This window comes from Schistocerca gregaria, unplaced genomic scaffold (genome assembly GCF_023897955.1).
Source record: "Schistocerca gregaria isolate iqSchGreg1 unplaced genomic scaffold, iqSchGreg1.2 ptg000930l, whole genome shotgun sequence".
Classification (NCBI taxonomy): Eukaryota; Metazoa; Arthropoda; class Insecta; order Orthoptera; family Acrididae; genus Schistocerca; species Schistocerca gregaria.
In genome coordinates this window covers 17,501-25,000 of record NW_026062285.1, presented here as the reverse complement: position 1 = coordinate 25,000, position 7,500 = coordinate 17,501, and the positions used below count along the sequence as shown (strand labels likewise).

Here is a 7,500-nt window from a genome sequence, read left to right as displayed (position 1 = left end):
TCGCTTAACCTAACTGTGGCTGTACCAGATTATCGCTTAACCTAACTGTGGCTGTACCAGATTATCGCTTAACCTAACTGTGGCTGTACCAGATTATCGCTTAACCTAACTGTGGCTGTACCAGATTATCGCTTAACCTAACTGTGGCTGTACCAGATTATCGCTTAACCTAACTGTGGTTGTACCAGATTATCCCTTAACCTAACTCAATTTGTCCCTTAACCTAACTCAATTTGTCCCTTAACCTAACTCAATTTGTCCCTTAACCTAACTCAATTTGTCCCTTAACCTAACTCAATTTGTCCCTTAACCTAACTCAATTTGTCCCTTAACCTAACTCAATTTGTCCCTTAACCTAACTCAATTTGTCCCTTAACCTAACTCAATTTGTCCCTTAACCTAACTCAATTTGTCCCTTAACCTAACTCAATTTGTCCCTTAACCTAACTCAATTTGTCCCTTAACCTAACTCAATTTGTCCCTTAACCTAACTCAATTTGTCCCTTAACCTAACTCAATTTGTCCCTTAACCTAACCCACGTTGTCCCTTAACCTAACCCACGTTGTCCCTTAACCTAACCCACGTTGTCCCTTAACCTAACCCACGTTGTCCCTTAACCTAACCCACGTTGTCCCTTAACCTAACCCACGTTGTCCCTTAACGTAACCCACGTTGTCCCTTAACGTAACCCACGTTGTCCCTTAACGTAACCCACGTTGTCCCTTAACGTAACCCACGTTGTCCCTTAACGTAACCCACGTTGTCCCTTAACGTAACCCACGTTGTCCCTTAACCTAACCCACGTTGTCCCTTAACCTAACCCACGTTGTCCCTTAACCTAACCCACGTTGTCCCTTAACCTAACCCACGTTGTCCCTTAACCTAACCCACGTTGTCCCTTAACCTAACCCACGTTGTCCCTTAACCTAACCCACGTTGTCCCTTAACCTAACCCACGTTGTCCCTTAACCTAACCCACGTTGTCCCTTAACCTAACCCACGTTGTCCCTTAACCTAACCCACGTTGTCCCTTAACCTAACCCACGTTGTCCCTTAACCTAACCCACGTTGTCCCTTAACCTAACCCACGTTGTCCCTTAACCTAACCCACGTTGTCCCTTAACCTAACCCACGTTGTCCCTTAACCTAACCCACGTTGTCCCTTAACCTAACCCACGTTGTCCCTTAACCTAACCCACGTTGTCCCTTAACCTAACCCACGTTGTCCCTTAACGTAACCCACGTTGTCCCTTAACGTAACCCACGTTGTCCCTTAACGTAACCCACGTTGTCCCTTAACGTAACCCACGTTGTCCCTTAACGTAACCCACGTTGTCCCTTAACCTAACCCACGTTGTCCCTTAACCTAACCCACGTTGTCCCTTAACCTAACCCACGTTGTCCCTTAACCTAACCCACGTTGTCCCTTAACCTAACCCACGTTGTCCCTTAACCTAACCCACGTTGTCCCTTAACCTAACCCACGTTGTCCCTTAACCTAACCCACGTTGTCCCTTAACCTAACCCACGTTGTCCCTTAACCTAACCCACGTTGTCCCTTAACCTAACCCACGTTGTCCCTTAACCTAACCCACGTTGTCCCTTAACCTAACCCACGTTGTCCCTTAACCTAACCCACGTTGTCCCTTAACCTAACCCACGTTGTCCCTTAACCTAACCCACGTTGTCCCTTAACCTAACCCACGTTGTCCCTTAACCTAACCCACGTTGTCCCTTAACCTAACCCACGTTGTCCCTTTGCCTAACATAGTTCACTGCTCGGAATCTCTGGTGTCGTTGTTATCCTCATGTAGATGTCTTGCGAGTGTTGCTTACTTTCCACATATTCCCGCTATCCACTGTCAATTGTACTGCAATAGGACTATATCGCCCCCCCCCCCCCCTCTGCCCCTCTCTTTGTGTCTCCGTCCTCTCAAGCTGGTCGGTCTGGCGTTTGAGTGTTAAATGAGCCTCGCAGCTGTTCAGTTGCGTTCAGATGTCGACGCCCTCAGTGTACGTCGTGGTTTGGTCTGTGTCCATTGTCCGCTGATGTCGTACGCGTAACCCACACGCTGTACCGATCATCGGTAGTTACGTACAGAGTGAAGTAGTGTGATACGTGTGACCGTACGCTGGCTGTGCCCAACGGTGTCGAATCTCAATTTCCATATGTTGTGCTCGATGCTACTTGTCTCGTCTCCCAATAACAGCTAGGTTGCACTGTGGTACGCCGTAGAGGCGTGTGGGAGGAACGTACGAACGCATTGTATGTCACCCTGGGTCGCTGGGGGTGGTGGTGCGGTGAGTCAGGTCAGGTCAGCGTGAGCCGTGTGATGTAGTGACGCGTGTATTCCGACTTTGTCGTATTGCCTCACACAAAGTGCTACCCTGGTGGACCGCGTTCCATATCTGGGACATGCCGCAGATGCCGGTTGACAGTGGATCGCGGAAGGGACATCGCATACGTGCGCGGGCCACCTTCCACGTGTTCTCTTCTGCACATGTCGCAGTGTGTATGTGGTCTGATGTAGCGTGTCGTGACACATGACATCCTGGCATGCAAGAATTGTTGAATTCGCAAATGTAGGTGGACATCTACGTTTACTGCCCAAGATACGCAAATGAACTGGAAATCCGTTGTTGAGCGGTTGTTCACGCTGGAGGTGAATCTGTGATGGCGACGATCGGTACAGCTATTAACCGGTTGTTTCAGCGGTACCCGCCACATCCACACACGTGACTAGGCCCATGTGGGTATGAAGCGATACGCGGCGGTGGCTTGGTGGGACTGTTCCCGGCCGGTGAAGGGGGGCCGCCCGGCGTGTTGGCCGCGCGCTGCGTGGGCGCACGCGCAACAGGCGGCTGGTGGGGGGCGCCGAGTGGCAGGAGCGCCAGCCGACGGGCTCGGCAGGCGGCGCAGCTACGCTGCGGCGCACCCTGCACGCGGCGCCTGGCGGCCAAAGTTGGTTCAGCCGAGCCCGGTGCGAAGCGCGGTGGACATCTGCAGTGTGCTGGTCTGATTGAGGACTGTGTGCGTTGAGGATGCGCCGCCGCCTGGCACTCGGCGCCGCGACGCCGTCTGCTGCTCGGTCGCCCCAGCGGTTCTCGCAGGTGGTTTGTATCGCAGTTGTGCGGACGTGTTGGCGCGTGCGCTGTGCTGGGAGAGTTCGCTTCTGCACCCAAGTGGGGCTTTGCCCTTGTGTGGCGCTGGCGTTGGAGCTGCCGGTCACCATAGGTGGCGCGTGTTGTCTCCCGCCGGCAATGCCACGACAGCACGCTCCCGGGCCTCTGTCGGCAGCGGCAAGCTCAGTTGGGAGCAAGGGTGTTCGCACTAAAACCGTCTACTCGCCTAACTCCGGGCGATTGCGCCTCTCTCGAAACCGACCAAGTACCTAGGACGGCGCTGCGCGCCGCCGGGACCTGAGAGGGTTTCGAGGTGTATCGTGCAGGGGAGCTCGGCCTCCTCCTGTTTGCAGAATAATTGAGCGGACGCTTGCGTGTTCGCGCGGGCCCCCGGGACACACTCCCGGGCGGCCGGCTGCTCAGCTCTAGTTGACGCAGCTCCCTGGTTGATCCTGCCAGTAGTCATATGCTTGTCTCAAAGATTAAGCCATGCATGTCTCAGTACAAGCCGCATTAAGGTGAAACCGCGAATGGCTCATTAAATCAGTTATGGTTCCTTAGATCGTACCCACGTTACTTGGATAACTGTGGTAATTCTAGAGCTAATACATGCAAACAGAGTCCCGACCAGAGATGGAAGGGACGCTTTTATTAGATCAAAACCAATCGGATTGGCTTGTCTGGTCCGTTTGCCTTGGTGACTCTGAATAACTTTGGGCTGATCGCACGGTCCTCGTACCGGCGACGCATCTTTCAAATGTCTGCCTTATCAACTGTCGATGGTAGGTTCTGCGCCTACCATGGTTGTAACGGGTAACGGGGAATCAGGGTTCGATTCCGGAGAGGGAGCCTGAGAAACGGCTACCACATCCAAGGAAGGCAGCAGGCGCGCAAATTACCCACTCCCGGCACGGGGAGGTAGTGACGAAAAATAACGATACGGGACTCATCCGAGGCCCCGTAATCGGAATGAGTACACTTTAAATCCTTTAACGAGTATCTATTGGAGGGCAAGTCTGGTGCCAGCAGCCGCGGTAATTCCAGCTCCAATAGCGTATATTAAAGTTGTTGCGGTTAAAAAGCTCGTAGTTGGATTTGTGTCCCACGCTGTTGGTTCACCGCCCGTCGGTGTTTAACTGGCATGTATCGTGGGACGTCCTGCCGGTGGGGCGAGCCGAAGGGGTGCTTTCGCGTCCCGAGGCGGACCCCGTTTAAATCCTACCAGGGTGCTCTTTGTTGAGTGTCTCGGTGGGCCGGCACGTTTACTTTGAACAAATTAGAGTGCTTAAAGCAGGCAAGCCCGCCTGAATACTGTGTGCATGGAATAATGGAATAGGACCTCGGTTCTATTTTGTTGGTTTTCGGAACCCGAGGTAATGATTAATAGGGACAGGCGGGGGCATTCGTATTGCGACGTTAGAGGTGAAATTCTTGGATCGTCGCAAGACGAACAGAAGCGAAAGCATTTGCCAAGTATGTTTTCATTAATCAAGAACGAAAGTTAGAGGTTCGAAGGCGATCAGATACCGCCCTAGTTCTAACCATAAACGATGCCAGCCAGCGATCCGCCGCAGTTCCTCCGATGACTCGGCGGGCAGCCTCCGGGAAACCAAAGCTTTTGGGTTCCGGGGGAAGTATGGTTGCAAAGCTGAAACTTAAAGGAATTGACGGAAGGGCACCACCAGGAGTGGAGCCTGCGGCTTAATTTGACTCAACACGGGAAACCTCACCAGGCCCGGACACCGGAAGGATTGACAGATTGATAGCTCTTTCTTGATTCGGTGGGTGGTGGTGCATGGCCGTTCTTAGTTGGTGGAGCGATTTGTCTGGTTAATTCCGATAACGAACGAGACTCTAGCCTGCTAACTAGTCGCGTGACATCCTTCGTGCTGTCAGCGATTACTTTTCTTCTTAGAGGGACAGGCGGCTTCTAGCCGCACGAGATTGAGCAATAACAGGTCTGTGATGCCCTTAGATGTTCTGGGCCGCACGCGCGCTACACTGAAGGAATCAGCGTGTCTTCCTAGGCCGAAAGGTCGGGGTAACCCGCTGAACCTCCTTTGTGCTAGGGATTGGGGCTTGCAATTGTTCCCCATGAACGAGGAATTCCCAGTAAGCGCGAGTCATAAGCTCGCGTTGATTACGTCCCTGCCCTTTGTACACACCGCCCGTCGCTACTACCGATTGAATGATTTAGTGAGGTCTTCGGACTGGTACGCGGCATCGACTCTGTCGTTGCCGATGCTACCGGAAAGATGACCAAACTTGATCATTTAGAGGAAGTAAAAGTCGTAACAAGGTTTCCGTAGGTGAACCTGCGGAAGGATCATTACCGACTAGACTGCATGTCTTTCGATGTGCGTGTCGTGTCGTGTCGCGCAACACGCTACCTGTACGGCAGTGGCCGTGCGCCGCGTGCGGAACCACGCGTGCCTCTCAAAACTAGCGGAAGTGTTGTTGTTGTTGTGTGGTACGAGCGCTGAAGCTCTGGAGCGGCTGGCCTGCGGTACCTGGCGCCTGGCGCCGGTTTTGAATGACGTTCGCCCGAGTGCCTGTCCGCCCCGGTGTGGAGCCGTACGACGCCCATCGGCTGTGAGGCCGTTGGACACAAAAAAATAGTGGAACAGGGGCCGTCAGACGCCTCAGTCCCGCAAATGCTGCTGTCTTGAAAGAGACAGTGGGAGACTGAAAAGGAAAAGATCACCCAGGACGGTGGATCACTCGGCTCGTGGGTCGATGAAGAACGCAGCAAATTGCGCGTCGACATGTGAACTGCAGGACACATGAACATCGACGTTTCGAACGCACATTGCGGTCCATGGATTCCGTTCCCGGGCCACGTCTGGCTGAGGGTCGGCTACGTATACTGAAGCGCGCGGCGTTTGTCCCGCTTCGGAGACGTGGGAGTGTCGTGGTCGCCTGTGTGGCCGGCCGCGTCTCCTTAAACGTGCGATGCGCGCCCGTCGCCTGGCGGTTCGCATACCGGTACTTTCTCGGTAGCGTGCACAGCCGGCTGGCGGTGTGGCGTGCGACACCTCGTACAACGACCTCAGAGCAGGCGAGACTACCCGCTGAATTTAAGCATATTACTAAGCGGAGGAAAAGAAACTAACAAGGATTCCCCCAGTAGCGGCGAGCGAACAGGGAAGAGTCCAGCACCGAACCCCGCAGGCTGCCGCCTGTCGTGGCATGTGGTGTTTGGGAGGGTCCACTACCCCGACGCCTCGCGCCGAGCCCAAGTCCAACTTGAATGAGGCCACGGCCCGTAGAGGGTGCCAGGCCCGTAGCGGCCGGTGCGAGCGTCGGCGGGACCTCTCCTTCGAGTCGGGTTGCTTGAGAGTGCAGCTCCAAGTGGGTGGTAAACTCCATCTGAGACTAAATATGACCACGAGACCGATAGCGAACAAGTACCGTGAGGGAAAGTTGAAAAGAACTTTGAAGAGAGAGTTCAAAAGTACGTGAAACCGTTCTGGGGTAAACGTGAGAAGTCCGAAAGGTCGAACGGGTGAGATTCACGCCCATCCGGCCACTGGCCCCCGCCCTCGGCAGATGGGGCCGGCCGCCCGCGCGGAGCAATCCGCGGCGGGGTCGTGTCCGGTTGCCTTTCCACTCGCCGCGGGGTGGGGCCGTTCCGGTGTGCGGTGGGCCGCACTTCTCCCCTAGTAGGACGTCGCGACCCGCTGGGTGCCGGCCTACGGCCCGGGTGCGCAGCCTGTCCTTCCGCGGGCCTCGGTTCGCGTCTGTTGGGCAGAGCCCCGGTGTCCTGGCTGGCTGCTCGGCGGTATATCTGGAGGAGTCGATTCGCCCCTTTGGGCGCTCGGGCTCCCGGCAAGCGCGCGCGGTTCTTCCCGGATGACGGACCTACCTGGCCCGGCCCCGGACCCGCGCCGCTGTTGGCTCGGGATGCTCTCGGGCGGAATAATCGCTCCCGTCAGCGGCGCTTCAGCTTTGGACAATTTCACGACCCGTCTTGAAACACGGACCAAGGAGTCTAACATGTGCGCGAGTCATTGGGCTGTACGAAACCTAAAGGCGTAATGAAAGTGAAGGTCTCGCCTTGCGCGGGCCGAGGGAGGATGGGGCTTCCCCGCCCTTCACGGGGCGGCGGCCTCCGCACTCCCGGGGCGTCTCGTCCTCATTGCGAGGTGAGGCGCACCTAGAGCGTACACGTTGGGACCCGAAAGATGGTGAACTATGCCTGGCCAGGACGAAGTCAGGGGAAACCCTGATGGAGGTCCGTAGCGATTCTGACGTGCAAATCGATCGTCGGAGCTGGGTATAGGGGCGAAAGACTAATCGAACCATCTAGTAGCTGGTTCCCTCCGAAGTTTCCCTCAGGATAGCTGGTGCTCGTACGAGTCTCATCCGGTAAAGCG

At 55.0% G+C, this 7,500-nt stretch overlaps 3 non-coding genes across 3 annotated transcripts in view; all 3 read left to right on the top strand.

The window, feature by feature from the left end:
• The first annotated feature begins 3,563 nt into the window (after positions 1-3,563).
• LOC126325607 (small subunit ribosomal RNA) lies at positions 3,564-5,456 on the top strand. Its single transcript, XR_007560209.1, has one exon. It is a non-coding gene; the product is annotated as a small subunit ribosomal RNA (ribosomal RNA).
• Positions 5,457-5,825: 369 nt separating this feature from the next.
• Positions 5,826-5,980, top strand: LOC126325611 (5.8S ribosomal RNA). The gene has a single exon (XR_007560213.1). It is a non-coding gene; the product is annotated as a 5.8S ribosomal RNA (ribosomal RNA).
• A 188-nt stretch (positions 5,981-6,168) lies between these two features.
• Positions 6,169-7,500, top strand: part of LOC126325610 (large subunit ribosomal RNA) — a 4,222-nt gene continuing 2,890 nt past the window's right edge. The window contains exon 1 of the ribosomal RNA XR_007560212.1: positions 6,169-7,500. This exon is cut by the window's right edge and continues 2,890 nt beyond it. This is a non-coding gene — a ribosomal RNA (large subunit ribosomal RNA).